This window comes from Micropterus salmoides, unplaced genomic scaffold, assembly GCF_014851395.1.
Source record: "Micropterus salmoides isolate LMB-PRFRI ecotype aquatic unplaced genomic scaffold, ASM1485139v1 Ms_hic_scaffold_15, whole genome shotgun sequence".
Classification (NCBI taxonomy): domain Eukaryota; kingdom Metazoa; phylum Chordata; class Actinopteri; order Centrarchiformes; family Centrarchidae; genus Micropterus; species Micropterus salmoides.
Window position 1 is genome coordinate 252,343 of NW_024040596.1, and position 26,347 is coordinate 278,689.

A 26,347-nucleotide genomic window follows, 5' to 3' on the forward strand; every position below is an offset into this window, starting at 1 on the left:
GTGGCGCTAGCGAGTCATTTTGCCACGCCCATGTGCGAAACTTGTAGAATACGAAATTTTCACCGGTTCTGACATGTTTGCAAATTTTGGTGAGTTTTCGAGTATGTTTAGGCCATGTCATTTGGGCCTACTTTGCAGAAAAAAAAAAAAAAAAAAAAAAAATCGAGCAATTCAATAGGGACCTGCACGGTCGTGCTCGGGCCCTAATTAAAGCTGCAAGCAGCGTGGGCGGGCCCTCGCACTTTAAGCGCGTCCGCGTGGAGCCGGCCGAGTGCATATTCTGGAGCTCTGCCGGTGCGGCTGTGAATTTGCTACGCGGTTATCGCCGCATGAAGGTGTATATGTCACTTCCTGTGTCCCCTATGTGGAGCTACATAGCACTTGCCGCTATGAATATAAATCGGTGTTGCGTGTAGATGTCTGGGGGTGGAGAGTTATCAAGCACGTAAAGTTTGTTTCAGATGTGAGCATGTACACTGAAACAATAATGTACCCAAACAATAAAATAAATTCCTTTTTATTTCCCTGCCTTGTTGTTTATGTGTACTACAGAGGAAGAATGTGAGAACAGCACACATTTCATCGTTACTGTGTGCTGTACCGCAGTTCTGTGTCCATGCATGCAGCAAACTGAAAGCACTGTCGTCGGAGCGTCTCGTGAAAGAGAAGGAAGACATGCTGGTAGTGTCTTCAGAGTTGTTAAACACCTCAGCGCACTGAAGGAAGCCATCTGACTGTGTGAGGGGCAAGATCGTTGATGTCTGCAGCAGAGTAGGAGCTCTCCTGTCTGACTGGTCCACCAATAGCAGAGAAGATGACCCCTTGAGACACAGCCCCTCCTCATTTGCATAATGAGGCAGAAATGCATACAAAATTTAAAAAGACAGGCAGAAATAAATACCATGGGTGAAAATAAATAAGGTAAAAATACAAAGGAAGAATAAAACAGACAAAATATTAAAACACACACATAAATAAATACATTAAAAAAATTAGTAATAAATAAAGTTGGATATAAGAAAATAAATAATTATAACAAAGGTGAATAAGTAAAGGCACTAATTAAAATAATACATTTATGTCTCCTTGTATAATTTAATTATACCTACATTTATTTATTTACTTTATTTTTTTGTGTTTAATTGGATGCTTATTTATTTATTGAGCATTATTTATTTCTGTATTTATTTCTGACTGTGTCAGGATCGGTCCTCCATAACGGGTGGGAGAGTTATCAAGCACGTAAAGTTTGGTTCAGATGTGAGCATGTACACTGAAGTTACAACAACTTCCTGTGTCATGGCGAAGACTTGATCTCTGACGCCACGCCACGGACACCCATTGACGAAAACTCGCAAATAGCACAACTTTTCATCTTCAATGCCTTTAGAAGGCACAGCACAAATTTGAAGTCGGTCGGACTAAATCCCTAGGAGGAGTTCGTTAAAGTACGAAGTGTGTAAATCATCCAAAATTTGACGTAAAATTCAAAATGGCCGACTTCCTGTTGATTTTAGGGCATCGCTCCAAGAGGCTTTTTTGTGCGTCTGGACAAGATACACGTACCACAGAAAATTCGTGCACGTAGGTAAAACGTGGCGGGGGCTGCTTCGTTAAAAGTCACTTCCTGTTGCCAGCAGGTGGCGCTATGACTGTGGGTGAATGTCAGCATGTACATGTGTTCAGGCGGGACTCTCATCCTACATGTACAGTTTGGTCCAGATGTGAGCATGTACACTGAAGTTACGACAACTTCCGTGTCATGGCGAAGAGCTGATCTTTGACGCCACGCCACGGACACGCCCATTGACGAAAACTTGCAAATAGCACAACTTTTCATCTTCAATGCCTTTAGAAGGCACAGCAAATTTGAGGTCGGTCGGACTAAATCCCTAGGAGGAGTTCGTTAAAGTACGAAGTGTGTAAATCATCCAAAATTTGACGTAAAATTCAAAATGGCCGACTTCCTGTTGGGTTTAGGCTATGGCTCCAAGAGACTTTTTTGTGCGTCTGGACAAGATACACGTACCACAGAAAATTCGTGCACGTAGGTGAAACGTGCGGGGGGGCTGCTTCGTTAAAGGTCACTTTCTGTTGCCAGCAGGTGGCGCTATGACTGTGGGTGAATGTCGGCATGTACATGTGTTCAGGGCGGGACTCTCATCCTACATGTACAGTTTGGTCCAGATGTGAGCATGTACACTGAAGTTACAACAACTTCCGTTTCATGCGAATCATCGACGCCACGGACACGCCCATTGACGAAAACGCGCAAATAGCACAACTTTTCATCGTCAATGCCTTTAGAAGGCACAGCAGAAATTTGACGTCGATCCGACTAAATCCCTAGGAGGAGTTCGTTAAAGTACGAAGTGTGTAAATCATCCAAAAATGGCCGTAAAATTCAAAATGGCCGACTTCCTGTTGACTTTAGGCTATGGGTTCTTGAGGCTTTTTTGTGCGTCTTGATATACATGTCCCCAGAAAATTTCGTACATGTAGGTTGAACGTGAACGAGGGGCTAATTTTCCAATTTTCTAGGTGGCGCTAGCGAGTCATTTTGCCACGCCCATGTGCGAAACTTGTAGAATACGAAATTTTTCACCGGTTCTGACATGTTTGCAAATTTGGTGAGTTTTCGAGTATGTTTAGGCCATGTCATTTGGGCCTACTTTGCAGAAAAAAAAAAAAAAAAAAAATTAAAGCTGCAAGCAGCGTTGGGCGGGCCCTCGCACTTGTAGCGCGTCCGCGCGTGAGCCGGCCGAGTTGCACATTCTGGAGCTCTGCCGGTGCGGCTGTGAATTTCCTACGCGGTTCCGACGCCGCATGAATGTGCTATATGTCACTTCCTGTGTCCCCTATGTGGAGCTACATAGCACTTGCCGCTATGAATATAAATCGGTATTGACGTGTAGATGTCTGGGGTGGGAGAGTTATCAAGCACGTAAAGTTTGTTTCAGATGTGACATGTACACTGAACAATAATGTACCCAAACAATAAAATAAATCCTTTTATTTCCCTGCCTTGTTGTTATGTGTACATACAGAGGAAGAATGTGAGAACAGCACACATTTCATCGTTACTGTGTGTTAGAGCATGGGAGAACAGTGGATACTTTTAATACAGCCCACACCCCTAATACTGTGTAACTATAACAAGTAGAGAACAGAAGAAAAAGATGTTCTTTCTTTACAACTGTCTGCATAGCTTATTCATATTGTGTAATGAATGAAAATAAATAGGCCTACTAGGCTCCTCTCTACTTTGACATTTAAGATTAGCTTGTTTGATCCACCTTCATACACATGTGACATTACTGTACAACTTGAGAAAGGTGAGTTGTTTTCTGCTCCAGCCTGCCTAAAAGAAAAGCGTTTTTGGGATTAAATGGACTTTATTAGCTGCTGCAGTGCAGGATGAACTCAGAATAGACCCATTTCTCACCTTATTATTCTAAATCATGCAACGAAGAAGAAGAAATGCATAATAAATCCTGGGACAAAATCTGCCAAATACTGTACAGCATGTAGTCTGATGAACAAGACTTGTGTTATAGCTGACTTGGGCAGTGAAATGTTTTTTTAATTCATGTGGTCATAGTTGTCCACAACTCAAATCAGAATATAAGAAGAAATGTTTTATACCACCTCAAGAAGGCTTCCTATCAGAAAGGTAGGAAGGTATTTCAAATGTACAACTGCAGCTAAATCTAAGTAAAGTAATTTCCCTGACATTTTTGTGTTACTTTACTTTTAATAGACCATGTAACAGGTTTTATACTTCCTGTGAGTATAATCCAATCAATCTTATTTTCATACTGTATATCCGTGTGTAATTTGATAAATTGTGTTGTATGTCAGAGAAGACTCTGACTGCAACATGCGTCTTTGTAAAGAGAGAAACGGACAGAAAAAGTCTCTAACTCTGCCTGTCAGCTCGCTCTGCTCCGTTAAAACTGAATTTACCATACAGAATTGAATACGAGTGCACTCCAGATTTAGCTGCAGCCAGCTGACCGTGTGCTTCTCCCTATACCGCAGTTCTGTGTCCATGCATGCAGCAAACTGAAAGCACTGTCTGTCGGAGCGTCTACGTGAAAAGAGAAGGAAGACATTGCTGGTAGTATTGTCTTCAGAGTTGTTAAACACCTCAGCGCACTGAAGGAAGCCATCTGACTGTGTGAGGGGCAAGATCGTTGATGTCTGCAGGCAGAGTAGGAGCTCTCCTGTCTGACTGGTCCACCAATAGCAGAGAAGATGACCCCTTGAGACACAGCCCCTCCTCATTTGCATAATGAGCAGAAATTAAAAAGACAGGCAGAAATAAATACCATGGGTGAAAATAAATAAGGTAAAAAATACAAAGGAAGAATAAAACAGACAAAAATATTAAAACACACACATAAATAATACATTAAAAAAATTAGTAATAAATAAAGTTAAGATATAACAATAAATAAGGTAATTATAACAAAGGTGAATAAGTAAAGGCACTAATTAAAATATATACATTTATGTCTCCTTGTATAATTTAATTACTACCTACATTTATTATTTACTTTATTTTTTGTGTATTTAATTGGATGCTTATTTTATTGAGCATTTATTTATTTCTGTATTTATTTCTGACTGTGTCAGGATCGGTCCTCCATAAGGGGTGGGAGAGTTATCAAGCACGTAAAGTTTGGTTCAGATGTGAGCATGTACACTGAAGTTACAACAACTTCCTGTGTCATGGCGAAGACTTGATCTCTGACGCCACGCCACGGACACACCCATTGACGAAAACTCGCAAATAGCACAACTTTTCATCTTCAATGCCTTTAGAAGGCACAGCAAATTTGAAGTCGGTCGGACTAAATCCCTAGGAGGAGTTCGTTAAAGTACGAAGTGTGTAAATCATCCAAAATTTGACGTAAAATTCAAAATGGCCGACTTCCTGTTGGTTTAGGCATGGCTCCAAGAGCTTTTTGTGCGTCTGGACAAGATACACGTACCACAGAAAATTCGTGCACGTAGGTGAAACGTGCGGCGGGGGCTGCTTCGTTAAAAGTCACTTCCTGTTGCCAGCAGGTGGCGCTATGACTGTGGGTGAATGTCAGCATGTACATGTGTTCAGGGCGGGACTCTCATCCTACATGTACAGTTTGGTCCAGATGTGAGCATGTACACTGAAGTTACGACAACTTCCGTGTCATGGCGAAGAGTTGATCTTTGACGCCACGCCACGGACACGCCCATTGACGAAAACTTGCAAATAGCACAACTTTTCATCTTCAATGCCTTTAGAAGGCACAGCAAATTTGAGGTCGGTCGGACTAAATCCCTAGGAGGAGTTCGTTAAAGTACGAAGTGTGTAAATCATCCAAAATTTGACGTAAAATTCAAAATGGCCGACTTCCTGTTGGGTTTAGGCATGGCTCCAAGAGGCTTTTTTGTGCGTCTGGACAAGATACACGTACCACAGAAAATTCGTGCACGTAGGTGAAACGTGCGGCGGGGGCTGCTTCGTTAAAAGTCACTTCCTGTTGCCAGCAGGTGGCGCTATGACTGTGGGTGAATATCAGCATGTACATGTGTTCAGGGCGGGACTCTCATCCTACATGTACAGTTTGGTCCAGATGTGAGCATGTACACTGAAGTTACAACAACTTCCTGTGTCATGGCGAAGACTTGATCTCTGACGCCACGCCACGGACACACCCATTGACGAAAACTCGCAAATAGCACAACTTTTCATCTTCAATGCCTTTAGAAGGCACAGCACAAATTTGAGGTCGGTCGGACTAAATCCCTAGGAGGAGTTCGTTAAAGTACGAAGTGTGTAAATCATCCAAAATTTGACGTAAAATTCAAAATGGCCGACTTCCTGTTGATTTTAGGGCATCGCTCCAAGAGGCTTTTTTGTGCGTCTGGACAAGATACACGTACCACAGAAAATTCGTGCACGTAGGTAAAACGTGCGGCGGGGGCTGCTTCGTTAAAAGTCACTTCCTGTTGCCAGCAGGTGGCGCTATGACTGTCTGTGAATGTGAGCATGTACATGTGTTCAGGGCGGGACTCTCATCCTACATGTACAGTTTGGTCCAGATGTGAGCATGTACACTGAAGTTACGACAACTTCCGTGTCATGGCGAAGAGCTGATCTTTGACGCCACGCCACGGACACGCCCATTGACGAAAACTTGCAAATAGCACAACTTTTCATCTTCAATGCCTTTAGAAGGCACAGCACAAATTTGAGGTCGGTCGGACTAAATCCCTAGGAGGAGTTCGTTAAAGTACGAAGTGTGTAAATCATCCAAAATTTGACGTAAAATTCAAAATGGCCGACTTCCTGTTGATTTAGGCTATGGCTCCAAGAGACTTTTTTGTGCGTCTGGACAAGATACACGTACCACAGAAAATTCGTGCACGTAGGTGAAACGTGCGGCGGGGGCTGCTTCGTTAAAAGTCACTTCCTGTTGCCAGCAGGTGGCGCTATGACTGTGGGTGAATCAGCATGTACATGTGTTCAGGGCGGGACTCTCATCCTACATGTACAGTTTGGTCCAGATGTGAGCATGTACACTGAAGTTACAACAACTTCCTGTGTCATGGCGAAGACTTGATCTGACGCCACGCCACGGACACCCATTGACGAAAACTCGCAAATAGCACAACTTTTCATCTTCAATGCCTTTAGAAGGCACAGCACAAATTTGAAGTCGGTCGGACTAAATCCCTAGGAGGAGTTCGTTAAAGTACGAAGTGTGTAAATCATCCAAAATTTGACGTAAAATTCAAAATGGCCGACTTCCTGTTGATTTTAGGGCATCGCTCCAAGAGGCTTTTTTGTGCGTCTGGACAAGATACACGTACCACAGAAAATTCGTGCACGTAGGTAAACGTGCGGCGGGGGCTGCTTCGTTAAAAGTCACTTCCTGTTGCCAGCAGGTGGCGCTATGACTGTCTGTGAATGTCAGCATGTACATGTGTTCAGGGCGGGACTCTCATCCTACATGTACAGTTTGGTCCAGATGTGAGCATGTACACTGAAGTTACGACAACTTCCGTGTCATGGCGAAGAGCTGATCTTTGACGCCACGCCACGGACACGCCCATTGACGAAAACTTGCAAATAGCACAACTTTTCATCTTCAATGCCTTTAGAAGGCACAGCACAAATTTGAGGTCGGTCGGACTAAATCCCTAGGAGGAGTTCGTTAAAGTACGAAGTGTGTAAATCATCCAAAATTTGACGTAAAATTCAAAATGGCCGACTTCCTGTTGATTTTAGGCATCGCTCCAAGAGCTTTTTTGTGCGTCTGGACAAGATACACGTACCACAGAAAATTCGTGCACGTAGGTAAAACGTGCGGCGGGGGCTGCTTCGTTAAAAGTCACTTCCTGTTGCCAGCAGGTGGCGCTATGACTGTGTGAATGTCAGCATGTACATGTGTTCAGGGCGGGACTCTCATCCTACATGTACAGTTTGGTCCAGATGTGAGCATGTACACTGAAGTTACGACAACTTCCGTGTCATGGCGAAGAGCTGATCTTTGACGCCACGCCACGGACACGCCCATTGACGAAAACTTGCAAATAGCACAACTTTTCATCTTCAATGCCTTTAGAAGGCACAGCACAAATTTGAGGTCGGTCGGACTAAATCCCTAGGAGGAGTTCGTTAAAGTACGAAGTGTGTAAATCATCCAAAATTTGACGTAAAATTCAAAATGGCCGACTTCCTGTTGGTTTAGGCTATGGCTCCAAGAGCTTTTTTGTGCGTCTGGACAAGATACACGTACCACAGAAAATTCGTGCACGTAGGTGAAACGTGCGGCGGGGGCTGCTTCGTTAAAGGTCACTTTCTGTTGCCAGCAGGTGGCGCTATGACTGTGGGTGAATGTCGGCATGTACATGTGTTCAGGGCGGGACTCTCATCCTACATGTACAGTTTGGTCCAGATGTGAGCATGTACACTGAAGTTACAACAACTTCCTGTTTCATTGCGAATCATCGACGCCACGGACACGCCCATTGACGAAAACTCGCAAATAGCACAACTTTTCATCGTCAATGCCTTTAGAAGGCACAGCAGAAATTTGACGTCGATCCGACTAAATCCCTAGGAGGAGTTCGTTAAAGTACGAAGTGTGTAAATCATCCAAAAATGGCCATAAAATTCAAAATGGCCGACTTCCTGTTGACTTTAGGCTATGGGTTCTTGAGGCTTTTTTGTGCGTCTTGATACGATACATGTCCCCAGAAAATTTCGTACATGTAGGTTGAACGTGAACGAGGGGCTAATCATTTCCAATTTTCAGGTGGCGCTAGCGAGTCATTTTGCCACGCCCATGTGCGAAACTTGTAGAATACGAAATTTTTCACCGGTTCTGACATGTTTGCAAATTTTGGTGAGTTTTCGAGTATGTTTAGGCCATGTCATTTGGGCCTACTTTGCAGAAAAAAAAAAAAAAAAAAAAAAAAAATCCGAGCAATTCAATAGGGACCTCGCACGGTCGTGCTCGGGCCCTAATTAAAGCTGCAAGCAGCGTTGGGCGGGCCCTCGCACTTGTAAGCGCGTCCGGCGTGAGCCGGCCGAGTTGCACATTCTGGAGCTCTGCCGGTGCGGCTGTGAATTTCCTACGCGGTTCCGACGCCGCATGAATGTGCTATATGTCACTTCCTGTGTCCCCTATGTGGAGCTACATAGCACTTGCCGCTATGAATATAAATCGGTATTGACGTGTAGATGTCTGCGGGGTGGGAGAGTTATCAAGCACGTAAAGTTTGTTTCAGATGTGAACATGTACACTGAACAATAATGTACCCAAACAATAAAATAAATTCCTTTTATATTTCCCTGCCTTGTTGTTTATGTGTACATACAGAGGAAGAATGTGAGAACAGCACACATTTCATCGTTACTGTGTGTTAGAGCATGGGAGAACAGTGGATACTTTTAATACAGCCCACACCCCTAATACTGTGTAACTATAACAAGTAGAGAACAGAAGAAAAAGATGTTCTTTCTTTACAACTGTCTGCATAGCTTATTCATATTGTGTAATGAATGAAAATAAATAGGCCTACTAGGCTCCTCTCTACTTTGACATTTAAGATTAGCTTGTTTGATCCACCTTCATACACATGTGACATTACTGTACAACTTGAGAAAGGTGAGTTGTTTTCTGCTCCAGCCTGCCTAAAAGAAAAGCGTTTTGGGGATTAAATGGACTTTATTAGCTGCTGCAGTGCAGGATGAACTCAGAATAGACCCATTTCTCACCTTATTATTCTAAATCATGCAACGAAGAAGAAGAAATGCATAAGAAATCCTGGGACAAAATCTGTCCACAAATACTGTACAGCATGTAGTCTAATGAACAAGACTTGTGTTATATCTGACTTGGGCAGTGAAATGTTTAATTTTTTCAATTCATGTGGTCATAGTTGTCCACAACTCAAATCAGAATATAAGAAGAAATGTTTTATACCACCTCAAGAAGGCTTCCTATCAGAAAGGTAGGAAGGTATTTCAAATGTACAACTGCAGTACTTAAATCTAAGTAAAGTAATTTCCCTGACATTACTGTGTTACGCATGTAACAGGTTTTATACTTCCTGTGAGTATAATCCAATCAGTCTTATTTTCATACTGTATATCCTTGTGTAATTTGATAAATTGTGTTGTATGTGGTGCTCGCATCGGTACTACTGAGACTTCATTGCCCTCTTCAGAGAAGACTCTGACTGCAACTTGCGTCTTTGTAAAGAGAGAAACGGACAGAAAAAGTCTCTAACTCTGCCTGTCAGCTCGCTCTGCTCCGTTAAAACTGAATTTACCATACAGAATTGAATACGAGTGCACTCCAGATTTAGCTGCAGCCAGCTGACCGTGTGCTTCTCCCTATACCGCAGTTCTGTGTCCATGCATGCAGCAAACTGAAAGCACTGTCTGTCGGAGCGTCTACATGAAAAGAGAAGGAAGACATTGCTGGTAGTATTGTCTTCAGAGTTGTTAAACACCTCAGCGCACTGAAGGAAGCCATCTGACTGTGTGAGGGGCAAGATCGTTGATGTCTGCAGGCAGAGTAGGAGCTCTCCTGTCTGACTGGTCCACCAATAGCAGAGAAGATGACCCCTTGAGACACAGCCCCTCCTCATTTGCATAATGAGGCAGAAATGCATACAAAAATTTAAAAAGACAGGCAGAAATAAATACCATGGGTGAAAATAAATAAGGTAAATAAATACAAAGGAAGAATAAAACAGACAAAAATATTAAAACACACACATAAATAAATACATTAAAAAAATTAGTAATAAATAAAGTTGAATAAACAAATAAGGTAATTATAACAAAGGTGAATAAGTAAAGGCACTAATTAAAATATAAACATTTATTTCTCCTTGTATAATTTAATTACTACCTACATTTATTTATTTACTTTTTTTTTGTGTATTTAATTGGATGCTTATTTATTTATTGAGCATTTATTTATTTCTGTATTTATTTCTGGCTGTGTCAGGATCGGTCCTCCATAGCGGGGTGGGAGAGTTATCAAGCACGTAAAGTTTGGTTAAGATGTGAGCATGTACACTGAAGTTACAACAACTTCCTGTGTCATGGCGAAGACTTGATCTCTGACGCCACGCCACGGACACACCCATTGACGAAAACTCGCAAATAGCACAACTTTTCATCTTCAATGCCTTTAGAAGGCACAGCACAAATTTGAAGTCGGTCGGACTAAATCCCTAGGAGGAGTTCGTTAAAGTACGAAGTGTGTAAATCATCCAAAATTTGACGTAAAATTCAAAATGGCCGACTTCCTGTTGGGTTTAGGCTATGGCTCCAAGAGACTTTTTTGTGCGTCTGGACAAGATACACGTACCACAGAAAATTCGTGCACGTAGGTGAAACGTGCGGCGGGGGCTGCTTCGTTAAAAGTCACTTCCTGTTGCCAGCAGGTGGCGCTATGACTGTGGGTGAATGTCAGCATGTACATGTGTTCAGGGCGGGACTCTCATCCTACATGTACAGTTTGGTGCAGATGTGAGCATGTACACTGAAGCTACGACAACTTCCGTGTCATGGCGAAGAGTTGATCTTTGACGCCACGCCACGGACACGCCCATTGACGAAAACTTGCAAATAGCACAACTTTTCATCTTCAATGCCTTTAGAAGGCACAGCAGAAATTTGAGGTCGGTCGGACTAAATCCCTAGGAGGAGTTCGTTAAAGTACGAAGTGTGTAAATCATCCAAAATTTGACGTAAAATTCAAAATGGCCGACTTCCTGTTGGGTTTAGGCTATGGCTCCAAGAGACTTTTTTGTGCGTCTGGACAAGATACACGTACCACAGAAAATTCGTGCACGTAGGTGAAACATGCGGCGGGGGCTGCTTCGTTAAAAGTCACTTCCTGTTGCCAGCAGGTGGCGCTATGACTGTGGGTGAATATCAGCATGTACATGTGTTCAGGGCGGGACTCTCATCCTACATGTACAGTTTGGTCCAGATGTGAGCATGTACACTGAAGCTACGACAACTTCCGTGTCATGGCGAAGAGTTGATCTTTGACGCCACGCCACGGACACGCCCATTGACGAAAACTTGCAAATAGCACAACTTTTCATCTTCAATGCCTTTAGAAGGCACAGCACAAATTTGAGGTCGGTCGGACTAAATCCCTAGGAGGAGTTCGTTAAAGTACGAAGTGTGTAAATCATCCAAAATTTGACGTAAAATTCAAAATGGCCGACTTCCTGTTGGATTTAGGGCATCGCTCCAAGAGACTTTTTTGTGCGTCTGGACAAGATACACGTACCACAGAAAATTCGTGCACGTAGGTGAAACATGCGGCGGGGGCTGCTTCGTTAAAGGTCACTTTCTATTGCCAGCAGGTGGCGCTATGACTGTGGGTGAATGTCGGCATGTACATGTGTTCAGGGCGGGACTCTCATCCTAGATGTACAGTTTGGTCCAGATGTGAGCATGTACACTGAAGTTACAACAACTTCCTGTTTCATGGCGAATCATCGACGCCACGGACACGCCCATTGACGAAAACGCGCAAATAGCACAACTTTTCATCGTCAATGCCTTTAGAAGGCACAGCAGAAATTTGACGTCGATCCGACTAAATCCCTAGGAGGAGTTCGTTAAAGTACGAAGTGTGTAAATCATCCAAAAATGGCCATAAAATTCAAAATGGCCGACTTCCTGTTGACTTTAGGCTATGGGTTCTTGAGGCTTTGTTGTGCGTCTGGACATGATACATGTCCCCAGAAAATTTCGTAGATGTAGGTTGAACGTGAACGAGGGGCTAATTTTTTCCAATTTTCTAGGTGGCGCTAGCGAGTCATTTTGCAACGCCCATGTGCGAAACTTGTAGAATACGAAATTTTTCACCGGTTCTGACATGTTTGCAAATTTTGGTGAGTTTTCGAGAATGTTTAGGCCATGTCAGTTGAGCCTACTTTGCAGAAAAAAGAAAAAAAAAAAAAAAAAAAAAAAAAAAAAAAAATATATATAATCCGAGCAAATTCAATAGGGACCTCACACGGTCGTGCTCGGGCCCTAATAATAATAATAATAATCCGAGCAAATTCAATAGGGACCTCACACGGTCGTGCTCGGGCCCTAAAAAAAAAAAAAAAAAAAAAAATATATATAATCCGAGCAAATTCAATAGGGACCTCACACGGTCGTGCTCGGGCCCTAATAATCCGAGCAAATTCAATAGGGACCTCGCACGGTCGTGCTCGGGCCCTAATAATCCGAGCAAATTCAATAGGGACCTCGCACGGTCGTGCTCGGGCCCTAAAAATATAATCCGAGCAAATTCAATAGGGACCTCGCACGGTCGTGCTCGGGCCCTAAAATATAATCCGAGCAAATTCAATAGGGACCTCACACGGTCGTGCTCGGGCCCTAATAAGAAATTCCAGATCAGGAGAACAGTGCTGCTGAATCACTGTAATGTTGCTACACCAGCCATTGTTAATAGAAAAACAGACACCTCCACCTTTTGTTTTGCTAGAGAGTTCTGTGTCGCGGTCGCTCTGTACAGTCGGAAGCCTGCCAGCTGCAGCGTAGAGTCCGGTATCAGTTCAGACAGCCAGGTCTCTGTGAAACACAGAACAGAAGATGGATAAAAGTCTCAGTTTTTCCCCACCAGAAGCTGAAGTTTGTCCAGTTTTTCCTCTCCTGCGGTGCTTCACAGCACGAAGCAACAGCTAAAGAACCCTTCACCAAAATGTTTAATTAAATGAAATCCGCTGGAGTTTTTCCCCTGATGTTCATGAGCTCCTCCCTGGTGAAAGAGCTCCAGGAATCACAGCCGAAAACTGAATTAACACACCAAAACAAAACGCACCTAACCGAGGCAGCTATACTCAGCGCCATCTTGGAGTAAGTGAAAGTAAGTTGATGTGAGTAAGCATATAGCTTTAGTGCCAACTTTCTGTGAATCTGAAGTGGACTCATATTTCAGCGTGTTTGAACGCATTGCAGCCGCATTAGAGTGGCCGCCTGGAGTTTGGTCACTCTTACTCCAGTGCAGACGCCATGGTAAAGTTCAAGAGGCCACTGCAGTATTATCCTATTGCTATTGTCATCAACGTGGCCATGTCATTGCAAACTGTTTAACTTTGAAACGGAAGGAACAGACCCTGCGAGTTCTCCAGCCAAAGGGAGTTGGTCTGATTAATGTGACGATATTGATGTCTGTTTCAAACCTTTTGTTTTCGACGCGCACATCTCTCTTACCAGGTTGCCGCTGACCAGCAGCCTGTTAAAGTTTTAAGGGACACTGCGTGCTCCTAATCGGTGATCTTAGCGTCAGCATTGTCTTTCACAGAGCAGACCGCATGTGGTTTTGGTTCAGTGCTGCGTGGCATTGAAATGATGAGGATATGTTCCTGCAGTGCAGCCACAGCCTCAGTGTTCATAAAACCAGATCCAGCTACATCCACTATCCGTCTGACAGTTGAAGCGCCAGCAGAACGGAGTATGTGATGGAGGCCTGGTGTACCACTCTCCTGAATGTCCATTGTGGATCCACCAATCACAGGATCATTCAGTAACCAGTACAGGGAGACTGACGGCTCCAACCGCAGTCGCAAGTTGAGTTTACTTTGCGGATGTCTGTAATAAAACGGGGGCGAGCCATCAGATTTAGCCTCCACAATTAGTACTGGGTTTAGCTAAACCATTTTGGACAAGATACGGTACCTCTCACTTCATCAACTCACGTTTCATCTGGTTAGCACGATACTGATGAACTTTAATAGGACGGGGGTTGCTTACTTCGATATCGTGTTGAATGATATGGGTTTTGGTGGGCACATCACTAAACAGACATATGAACTGTTCAACTAGGCTTACTACATCTTGTTGCTGAGTAGCAGTCAGGTGTTGTAAGTGAGATGGCAGGGCTGTGACTGTTTCGGAGTTAGGAAGCCGGCCGCTCGTATACCCTGGATGATGCGGCCGCAGATCATCATGGTCAGGAGTGGAGGCAGCCTCAGTTACAATGATGGCAGCTACCCCAGGATCAACAGCAGCTATAGGTTGGACTGAAGATTTGTTACCCGCAGTAAACCAAATGTAGAAAAGAACTTAGTCAGGGCTTTCACTATGACGCGAGCAGTTATGGTGCGGAGTGGAATGGCTTCGGGAAATTGGGTAGCTGTGCACATAACTTTGAGTAGGTACTGATTTCAGCCCTTAGTATGGGGCAAGGGACCTACACAGTCAATTAATAATAGAGGGGGAATAACCTGGTTTGGTTTACCTACCATCTAACATACATGACAACTACGACAAAACCTGGCTACATCTGATTTCATCCCCAGCCATAAGAAGTGCTTGAGGATGAGTCTGTATGTCTTAGTGACTCCTAGGTGTCCTGACAATTTACTTTCATGTGCTACTGATAGCACATGCTGTCTCTAAACCGAAGGTACAACTACCTGATAAACAACATCCCAGTCAGAATCGGTAGCTAACAGAGGGGACCATCTGCGCATTAAAACGTCTTTGTCTAGAGAATAGATTATTTTCTCACCGCTTGCTTTGCCGATGTCACTCACTGCACTGGAGAAGCATTGCTGTGTAGGGTCTGCTCTCTGCGCAGCAGCGAGGTGTTCTCAGTTGACTGGGTAACAGTTGGGACCTGAGATCTTCACTTCCTTTAAGTCAGCTTTACCTGCAAACACTGGCTAAGCACACAATCAGACAAGTACATGTCTGAATCATTGTTATTCTTTCGGGCTTAAGCACGTGTAACCACACAAGCTGGGAACACATTGGCAGGATTCTGAGTGTCAGTGTGGGATTCGCCACACCGCAGTGAATCCAGCACTTCTAAAGTAGGCGGCACTTTAACCCCAGCAATGTCATTCCCCATTAGCATTATGATGCCCTGAATTGGCAACGCTGGACAGACAGCTACAGGAAAAAACCCAGTGATTAGATCAGATTGGATGTGGACACGGTGTACAGGTGCAACGAGCCTCTGATTAGTGGATCCACAATGGACATCACATACTCCGTTCTGCTGGCGCTACAACTCTCAGACGGATAGTGGATGTAGCTGGACCTGGTTTTATGAACACTGAGGCTGTGGCTGCACTGATTGGACTAAAATCTCTGTGTCACGTGAGGAACATTCTGAATGGTTGGACTAAAAAACTAACAGCAGCAGATAATGAGCTGTTGAGGATGTACTGGAAAGGTGAGGAAGCTCCGGACGAAGAGGACCCTTTTCCGGAGCTGGTACCCGATCTTGACTGTTGTTCTAGTCTATTGTTGGATCATCAGAAACAGATCTGCACACGGTGACGGGTAAAGTGATTTCCAGGTGTTGTTTAAAAACAAGTTAAATGGTAGAAGTGACACGGTGTGGAGGGAGAAACTGGGGGTTAGTAACGCTGTGAAGCCCACCTGGAGAGTCTTTTACAAACTTCCTTTAAAGAAGCGCACAGGTGACTTACAGTGGAGAATATTATACTCTTTTTACCTCTGTGATTAATCCCTCTGTCTCTGACGGCTGTCCTTTCTGTGGGCTGCTGGAAACTGTTTTTCATTGTTTTTTAGAGTGCAGCAGACTGGGGGAACTGTTTAATGTGTTGGAGTGCTTGTTTCCCTCATTTAATGAACACTGCTTTTGTTTTTGGAGCAAGTTACAGGAAGACTAATGCAACAAAGTGGGAAGTGTTTCTATTGACTGGCTCTCTCTCTCCCTCTTTCCCTCTCTCTGTCTCTCTCTCTCTGTCTTGTGGATGTGACGCTGCTGTTTACACGGATGGCGAAAGCCAGAATCAGGATTTGATTTTGATTTGAATTATTTGATCAGTTCTGTGTGATTTGGGCTCATGGTGATGTGTGCTCATCTTCATTTTCTGAAGAGTTGATGTAATTTTGTTGGTTTATTTTGTGTGTTTTTAAGTGTGGGATATATGCAAGTATTTATTGGGCTGTTGTTTATTGTTTCTGTTTTTTTTAATGATGTATTAAGTTTTGTTTCTGTAAATAACGTGTTGATTTAATGGAATAAAGTTCCTCTTAAAAATCTAAAATTTCTCTCGTCTTCTCGTTATGTGAAGAAGGGTTAACAGAGGCACTGAAACAGGTAGGACCAGCCATACCTCTTACAGCACTGTGTGAGCCTACAACTAGCCTGAACATGAACCATCACTGCATCGCCTCAGACGCTACACAGCTCAACTAGACAACCCACCAGCAAGTGCTCTTTGGATTAATCAGTGTTATAATTTGAAGAGGTTGTTGTAGAGAGATCAAGGGAGCCACCACGGAAAGCCAGGCAGCCTGCAGCCTGAGTAAACCTAGCTGGCATCACTACTATCCTAACATGTTCGCAGTCAGTCTATTTCAGACGTTGGACTAAAAATGATACTGTGTCCCCTCTGGCTTCTGATGCCTGTTCCTGCTTACGTCACGCAGACAGCTCAAACCATTGGAATTTTCCTCCTATGGGGGATGGAACATGTGAATATTCATGCACACCGGTAGCTCACCACCTTACATGGGCCTGACAAAACCTCTGTGATCTGATCAACATCTGAAATTGCACTGCAATTTACAAAGACAATGGCTACACAGGCACATATGGCCTAGGCAAAGTTTGCTTCATTAAGGTGTTACATTAATGCAATGAAATGATTGCCTGTCCCACAGCTATGCTACACTTTTATAAGGGATGGAACATCATACATGCACAGCAGTCCCCTGCCTGCCTAATTTTTCATGCTACCTAGTCTAACCCGTGCAACCGGTTGCAACAGCCATGTTCACTCAATCCTGCACTGATGCGCCCGTACAGAAACTCCACACATGTAAAGTTCCATGTTCTGTTTTCTAAGTGGTAGGTGTAGTGTCAGGTGCTGCTTGATACTCTCCAGTAATGGGATATATTAATAAATCTTGTGTGCCGCTGCCTTTTCATATAGTCTATGGCCGGTACCGACATGCCCGAAGGAGGTCCAGAGGTTCCTGGAATTTGCACATTTCTATAGGAAATTTATAAGAGGCTTTAGTTCTGTTGCTGCCCCTTTGCATGTTCTCGGCTCTCCCAAGATCAGGTTCAGTTGGACACCCCAGGCTGATGCAGCCTTTCTGAGACTCAAGGACTGCTTCACTGCCGCTCCGATTCTGGTGGTGTCAGAACTCGATCGGCAATTCGTGGTGGAGGTGGACGCTGTCGGCATAGGGGCTGTTCTGTCCCCAGTGTAGTCCCCAAGATGCTAAGCTCCACCCCTGAGCTTTTCTCTCCCGCAAGCTGTCACCCGCAGAGAGGAACTACGACGTGGACAATCGGGAACTACTGGCCATGAAGGTGGCCCTCGAGGACCTGAAGTGGAAGCCCAACACTGACACCATCATCAAGAAGGCCCAGCAGAGGATGTACTTCCTACGCCAGCTCAGGAAGCTCAACCTGCCTGAGGAGCTGCTGATCCAGTTCTACACAGCCATCATCCAGTCTGTCCTCTGCACCTCCATCACTGTCCGGTTTGGATCTGCCACCAAAAAGGACAGGAGCAGACTACAACGGACAGTCAGGACTGCAAAAAAAGATCATCGGTGCCAACCTGCCCTCCGTTCAGGGCTTATACATTTCCAGAGTCAGGAAACGGGCAGGAAACATCACTGCAGATCCATCTCACCCCGGACACAACCTGTTCCAGCTCCTCCCCTCTGGTAGGCGCTACAGAGCACTGTACGCCAAAACCAACAGACATAGGAACAGTTTCTTCCCACAAGCCATCACTCTGATGAACAGCTGATTTCTGACTCACAGTGTCAGGAACAATTCTTGGGCAATAACCCAGTAACTCTGTCTCTAATCAGCCACCTGTTTACTGGTTTCCACTTATTATTTATTCACCATTCTCTATTTCAGTGCTGTTCATACTGTTCATATTGTCATATTGTATATACTGTTTACCAAACCCACCTACCTCAAGTAACCCTAACCGGGTCAATTTTGACCCGGGAGTACAACAAGTGTGATTATTTGCTGCCATTACAAATAATGAAATGGTTTCAAAACACTATCCTGAACTTTGACATATACCAGTCTGTGATAATCTATCAATATATAGTCCTCTGATCTTAACTATTAGTCAAAAGAATTCTGCTTTTTATACCTTAAAAATTTGGTATAGTTTCATATAAATGAGACATATTGACCATGAATTCCACTTGGAAGTGTAAAAATAGTGGTAATGAGTTGGAATGAAGTTGGCTAAGAAGGTGTAACACAGAATTGGGTGATAAGTTAAACTGGATGCTTTAAAAGCGGGAAAACCAGACCGGGTCAATTTTGACCTGGGAGGACAAAAAGTGCATGGTCGATGGGAAGACAACACAAGGGTTAATTACTATAAAATTATGTTGATATAAATAAACCCCATACATTAATGAGGAAAGTCTGTAGATATATTTGATAGTTGCTTTTAATTACTGTCAAATATTTATATAAAGTAATAACTATAAAAAATGTGGTTTTGCAAGCTATTATCATGTGATCTTTTTTTTTACAGTTTAAATACTAAATTTAACAGGAATTTACTATTAATAGATTGGATAATCCCATAAAATAAAAGCCTAAAGCTTTCAAGATACTGTTAATGAGTTTTAAAAATACGATATTTTAAATAATTTTGTGCAATTTTTTTCTGTTTTATCTAAAATCTGTACTTTGACGAGGAGTTCTTGTGGATGGAATCAATAATCCTATGAATTTACCAAAGAATACTGTGTAAAAACAGCAAACTTAATTTATTTGTGTAATTTTATGGTATTTCTGCAATATTTTTCAGTTCATCAACACGGACTCTGACACCGCCAACTCTTCCTTCCGTCTTCCATAAAGCAGACAAAACTGCACATTTCTTATCAGACACATCAATACTGTAACGCTCGGCTATCTGCAACAACTGTTTCTATGTACAGTGTTTAATAATTTTCCAACTGGACCCAACAGAATGCACAGTGTAACAAACCCGATGCATGAGGCCCAACCAACCTCAGGAATGTTCCCCCATAACTGCCTAGCCAAATCTTACAAAACTCAGTCCTAGTCTTCCTGCGGCTTGCGGCGGGTATTTACGCACTGAAACCCAGTGGCAACTGACGCAATCTAAAGGGGAAAACACCATTAATCCTACCAGGGGAAACTCCAAAAGACAGCACATGAGGGAAGCACACTTAGCTTCTCTTCGGACCATGACCAAACGACTCCTGTGAAAAACGAGGCAAACATACCCATCCCTAGAGTGTGGTGCGTCTCCAAAACCAAAAGAACTAACCACATGCGCCAAACTTTCCAATGAAGCAGTCAAAACAAAAAACTAAATAGCCTACAACTTAACCCAACAGACAAGCCCCCATTTGTCATGAAGTGGCTCTTAGACCATGACAAATATGGAGACACACCATGTTGAAAGTATAACAAAGTAATTTATTTTAACAAAGAATCAAAGAATGAGCAATAAATCTAAAAAGAACATAAAGCAAAACATGTCGTGTGAAAATCAGTCCAGTCAGTAGTGATAGGTGTGAGTGAGTGAAAGTATGGTGTAGGTGAAGGTGTTGAAGTGTAGAACTAAAACAAAAAGAACTCAAAACGGCCTCAGCCACACCTTTGAAGGGGGACGCCTCTGCCGACGGTGAAAGAAGAGAGAGAGAGAGAGAGACACTGCACTAGTGCCAGGCTTAAGGAATCGGCACACACTGGGGCCCTCAGGTGTTCACGATTTACCTAATGAATGTAAGAAAGTTACACAGGACAGCCCCACAGGAGATGTCACAATATGCAGATTTATACATTTGTTTAACATTCTACAGATTTTCATTCTACATCAGTTGGACTGTAAAAATACAGAAAAAGTTTACAGTAAATATCTGTATTTAAAAAAATGAATTATTCTGTAGAATAATTTAAGGTTCTTTACTGTAATTCAGTAAATTTAACTGTTTATTTTTAAATTTACCTTAAATTTAAGGTTTCACAGTAAAAAAATTTAAATATGTGAATTGTTTTTGTCTTTTTAAATAGAATTTAATGTCATTTAACATTCATGGCAATTAAGCAATGGAATAATCCTGTATTTTTATTATATTTAAAGATTACAACTTTTAATTTTAAAAAGTATTATTCTGTATTATCATGGCATTTACATGTAATGTTGAAAATCTGTAAAAGAATACAGTATTTTTATTTTTTTTACAGTGTAGCTGCGGGAGCTGGGCATGACAATATTTTAAGAAACGCATGACATAAACAAGGATTATCCCTAAAATGTTATGTTGAGACCTCACCAAGAAACCATGACATAATGTAGTATAAAAATAAATTTTCATTGTTATAAATAGTACTTTGAACAAAAGTACAACAAAATATATCAAGGTTTTGATAAATAACAAATTTAAATATCTGATTTGTTATAAATTGTAGAGTACTACTAATGAACATAAGTAAATAGTGTATTGTAGGGGCCGGCAAAACAGAAACTATAAAAAATACCCATATGCTGCTGCTACTAGTAATAAAACCATATATCATATCTAATGCCATTGCTGTAATGAATAATGATAAACAGGGCTCTCACCTTACATATAATCTGCCACAATGATTACTTTCTACTATGTAGCATATTCACATCTATTTTCCCTTTAGCAGCACTCTATTAATTCTTGCCAAAGCTAAGAGAAATCATTTCCTAACCAAAACCTGGCTCTAAAACATGTCGTCTATGATACAGTGACCCAGAGGAAACGCTGCTGTTTAATTAATCTAATACTAAATGACTCTACAAGGAGGACCTGCAACTTTGAGATTTCACACTAACGTGTCTTTGTTAGGGGGGAAGCCGTGTTAGATACTTGTTGATTGCTCATACGGCATGTCCATGGTGTGGCGTTGAATTTTAATGTTTCGCCATGAAAAAGGAAGTAGTTTGTAAATGGCATTGTCAGATCTGTCCCAAAATTCACATGTCAACCGCTTAGAGAGACTTGCATGTCAAGTGAAAGTGAAAGTGCCACCTACTGGAATCAGGAAAGGACACGTTTCAAACTTTATCCCTTATGCCTCATTTATGTTTTTACTCCACAGAGCACCCTTATGGACAAAAGTGAGTAATTATTCGCAATTAAACAGGAAGCTGTTTTTTGAGAGCTATACCCTAAACCCAGCCAGAAGTTAGACATCAACCACAAATAATTTCCACGCGTCACCTGTGTAATATGTGCAGTGTTAACTTCAGAGCCCAGCTGTCGCTGCACCTCGTTCACCGCTGCTTGCAGCTTTAATTAGTGTTACTTGGCTAAAATCTCATGAATCATTATTAACCAATAAAACAGCCACATAAAAGCAATGTGATCCTGTGACAGTGCATAGTGAGCATATTTGTGCTGTCTGTGTTTTCCTTCAGGCACTTTGGATAAAAATGCGCTTTTAGCTGAATCTCTGTGGAATGCTCCAGATGAAAATAGAATGATTGAAATATTCATTATACATAGTTCCACACAAACAGTTATAGTTTACAAGAAGCTGGTGAATTTTTTTAAGTCACGTGGTTCATGGGAGGGAGGGGGTCCTGTCTTTATATAGAGAGTCTCTTCCTGTTTGCTGCAGATCTACAGCAGCTACAGGATGGGCATCTTCGGCAGTAAGCGTTGTGGTAAGGAAGTTTAAGTAAACTGTGCTGTAGTAATTCAGAAACATCAGCATGTTAGTAGCACACGCTAACTGTATGCAGTGGCTGATGAAGCAGGTTTTAGTTTCTGTCAGAGAGTGAATCCTCCTCACAGGAACAAAGACTTTCTGATCAGGAACTTGTTGCTTCATGTGAACCAGTTCAGCTGTAGTGGGGCCTCAGGGATGTAGTTTAAAGAAAACACAGACAGGTACATCTGTATTTCTAGTCAGAACTGCTCTATACAAGAAAAATCAGACTCTACCTTCCTCAGGTCCCGTCCGCACTACTGCGTTTTGTTTTTAAAATGGAGACCTTTTGCTACTTTTGCACCTCACGTCCAGACTAAAACAATGAAAATAAAGACCTAAAACGGAGAAGTTTGGAAACGCTGCCGACACCATTTAGTGTTTCGAAACAGGTAGCGTTTTAGTGAAGACATGCAAAAACGGAGGACTAGATTTCCCTCTCCCCAAGAGAAAGTGACTTTATGAGAGATAAAGATTTCTTTTAAGTCATGGGAGGGGGTCCTGTCTTTATATAGAAAGTCTCCTCCTGTTTGCTGCAGATCTACAGCAGCTACAGGATGGGTGGTGGCGATTCTAGTAAGGATTTTTCTTCTTTGTCTATAAGTTGTGTTGTGATAGACTGAAATCTTTTATGTTGTTTCACTAAAGCTTAATACTCTGAATATGTCCGATAGCGTTTTTAAAATGAAGTTAGACTAACTAGTTAGACTAACTAGAACAAGAAGGTCTCAGTCTCATGTGTGTTTAAAGCTTAAAGGCTCCCAAAATAATAAAATCTGCTGAAAAGAAATGCTTTTAACACCTTAAACTGGGTGGGACTTTCTGGCCTAACCCTAACCCTTTTATTAAGTTAAATGTGGGACGACTAATTCAGATCTTGTACTGCAGGATCATTTCTATTCTCATTTGTTCTGTTCATGACTGGTTTTAGGACTCTCGTGAGAAGGATTGCAGACAATCCCTCAGTGTTTTTCTTTCTACAACCAGCTCTGCAGCCCCGGCCTTCTCCCAGTAAGATATGAAGTTTACTTTATTTACATGTTTCCTCAATGTTTCTCTCTAGAACAAGCTCCCTCGCCCCAGCAGCCCCCGCCTTCTCCCAGTAAGATATGAAGTTTATTTACACTCTAATCTCTCTGATACAGAATGGTGCATGATGTTAATCAGTGTTAAATATTTGCTTGTTTCTTAAATAATGACACGATCTTCTCTGCAGCTTTCAGGGAACCCTGGAGGAAAATACGTTGGGGGTGAGTTAACCTGAACATGTGTGGTGACACTGTGCTGCGTTCGTCTCTGCTGTTTAACTCTTTCCTTTATTACAAACACAGCAGGGTCTCAGCGCAGAGACAGACTCCAGCTTCAGTAACGACCAATCACAGAGCTGCTCTCATCCCCTTTAAAAACAGCAGACAGGTGAAACAGGAGGAGAGAGGTCTGAACCTGACAACTACAGTGAATTAAATATTATCTTTTGTCATCAGAGATCAGAAAGGGTGCGCTCAGTTCTGTGAATTAGCTTCCATCAAACCATTACAGCAGGGCGGAGACAGACGCTCTAAACATTCAGGGCTCAGGTCTGAACATAGAGGGGTCCGGCAGCTAAATGCCGTCTGGCAGAAAATAATTCCTTTATATTTTTAATTGAGTTGTTCTCCAGCTGTGAAACCAAAACACAACGAACGTGTAGGAGGACACATTTTCACTCCTGCCACCTAAAGAGAGGTGTACTATTTTAAATGACATTACATAGGTAGGGTAGGACTTACTAATCTTGGAACCTGTTGTTCTGCAGCAGCTGAATCCATCCCATAATATCTGTCTGCTCTAACAGCAAATCAACAGCACCATGTAAATGTGGTCTCCATTAATCTGAACTGAGTATTAGATAAAGAACATTTACTCACACAGTGACAACTTGCAGCTGAAGCACCACCACACCTCCTGCTGCTGTTAGTCTCAGATGTGCTGGAAAACTCCAAGAGGCCTGCGTGTTCTTATTGAATACTTTGGTTCAGAAGGGCTGCATTGAACATACACATGTTGTTGTGTATGTTGTTGTGTAAAAATATATTTGCAACTGAGGTCGTTAGTCATTATACCGCAGAAGGCTACATAACAAAATTAAATGTGTAGTTCCTTCATTCTACACACACAACATATAATTAAGTGTAGGCCTACATTAAAATATGGTAACATATACAATAAGATAAAAAAAAACAATACAGTTATTTACATACAGACACGTATTCACCCCGAACACTGGTAATAATCAGGTTATTGATCCAGGACGACTCTGTTTGACTCGCACGTCCTGGATCAATATCATTGAAATGAATGGGATCTTTCCACGGTATTTGAGCTTCGATTATAGCGCCACCTTCTGGCCGAATTGCACCAAACTTTTCAGGTGTCATCAGGGCCCCATGGGGAACTAATGACCCAAATATGGTGTCAATTGAGCTTGTGATTGTGGAGATATAAAATGCATGCAAGTCAATGGAATTTTTTTTGACATCTTTAATCTGCAATAACAGCGCCACCTATAGGCATATTTCAATGAACTTTAGTCCATGGAGTCAGGGGACCATGCTGAACAATTCGGCTCAGCTTTCATGTCAATGCGACTTGTGGTTATAGAGGAACAAATTCTTCGGGTTAAATAGCGCCACCTAGGGGCTAGTTGCACCAAATTTTGCAAATTCCAAAGGTAACATATGACATCACTTCCTGTTTTTAGCATTTTCTGCAAACCTTTGGCTAGCTAGCCAGCAGCACATATTAGGCTAGTCACCTCACCACCTCACTGGTACTAGCCAAAGTGTTGCACCTATTTGTGGTTCACTGCTGCTGCTGTCCATGTTTTACGTTGGATTGAGTGTTTATTGCTTTAGTGAATATTCAGACAGTGTGTTTGGTTTATTGATGTTAAGACCAATAAAATATATCTGGAACAGGTTTATAATTGATCTAAAGTCCAGTTTAATCTCTTTACACAGAGACAAAGACAAAGAGATTGAGTATGTGAAGAAGTATAAGCTTATAAACGACAGGAGCTGGAAAGTCCAGCTTCATCAACTCTGTCAGCAGCGTCCTACGAGGCAGAATGTGTATTGGTGCTGAGGCCGCTGCTACGAACTCTGAGAGAAGTCACACCAAAAAAGTAAGACAACTTCAGATTTGTGTCAATCAGCAGCAAAAATCTGCCCGCTGTTAAATCTATCGATCTAACACAGCAGTAGCCTCGAATAACAATGATCTGTGGACATTTCACTGATGAGATATTATCAACTTTATATATATCACACAGCTCACTGACCCGAAACACAAGAAACACATGTGACAGTAAATCTTTAAAATGAATCCAGCAGCAGGTTGCAGTTCATTAAAAGCTGCAGAGGAGCTGAAATCTCTGAGGTTCCCAGCTGTTGGATCGATTAGGCTGAACTGAGAGAAGAGATGTGAGGTGGTTCTGACAGCAGACCTTTAGAGATGAAGAACCAGGACTCATTCTGACGTCTGCAGATGATTCACTGGCACTAAAACAAGGTTTTTCTCTGTTACAGTATAAAACTCACAAGATCAGAACAAAAGAAGGAGATCCAAAGTATTTTCCTTTCGTCTTCAATGACATCATGGGTCTGGAGGACGGGACTGACTCTGGAGTCCATGCTGAAGACATCAAACTGGCCATGAAAGGACACGTGAACGAGGGATACACGGTACAGCTGTCAATTCAATGGAGGGGGGGGGGGGGGGGGATTATATGATATAGCTTTGGCAATATTGTGAGCTGAATTGAATTGAAATGAAATTGAGATGGGGAGAGACTTTTAAAACCCACTTTATTAAACATCACTGATTCACAGACATAAAAACATTCAATGAGTCAGAGAATCAAACGTTTGACGAGAGAATAAAAAACCTTCCACATAAATAAAAACATCAACCTAAAAACACGACTAAAACTGACTTCTTCATCCACCACAGAACAAATGACATCATCATAACACCACTGACGAACAAACACATCCAAGCTGTTCATCAGCTGATGGAACTTAAAATCTGAGGGATTAATCACAGAGATAAAAGAGTATAAT

At 42.3% G+C, this 26,347-nt stretch overlaps 1 protein-coding gene and 1 long non-coding RNA gene across 3 annotated transcripts in view; both read left to right on the forward strand.

The window, feature by feature from the left end:
- LOC119903735 (interferon-induced protein 44-like) overlaps positions 1-26,347 on the forward strand; it is a 153,519-nt gene that overhangs the window by 123,797 nt on the left and 3,375 nt on the right. The window lies entirely within an intron of this gene.
- On the forward strand, positions 22,156-25,299 carry LOC119903739. The gene is made up of 4 exons (XR_005444560.1): positions 22,156-22,203; positions 23,311-23,349; positions 23,464-23,497; positions 25,247-25,299. It is a non-coding gene; the product is annotated as an uncharacterized LOC119903739 (long non-coding RNA).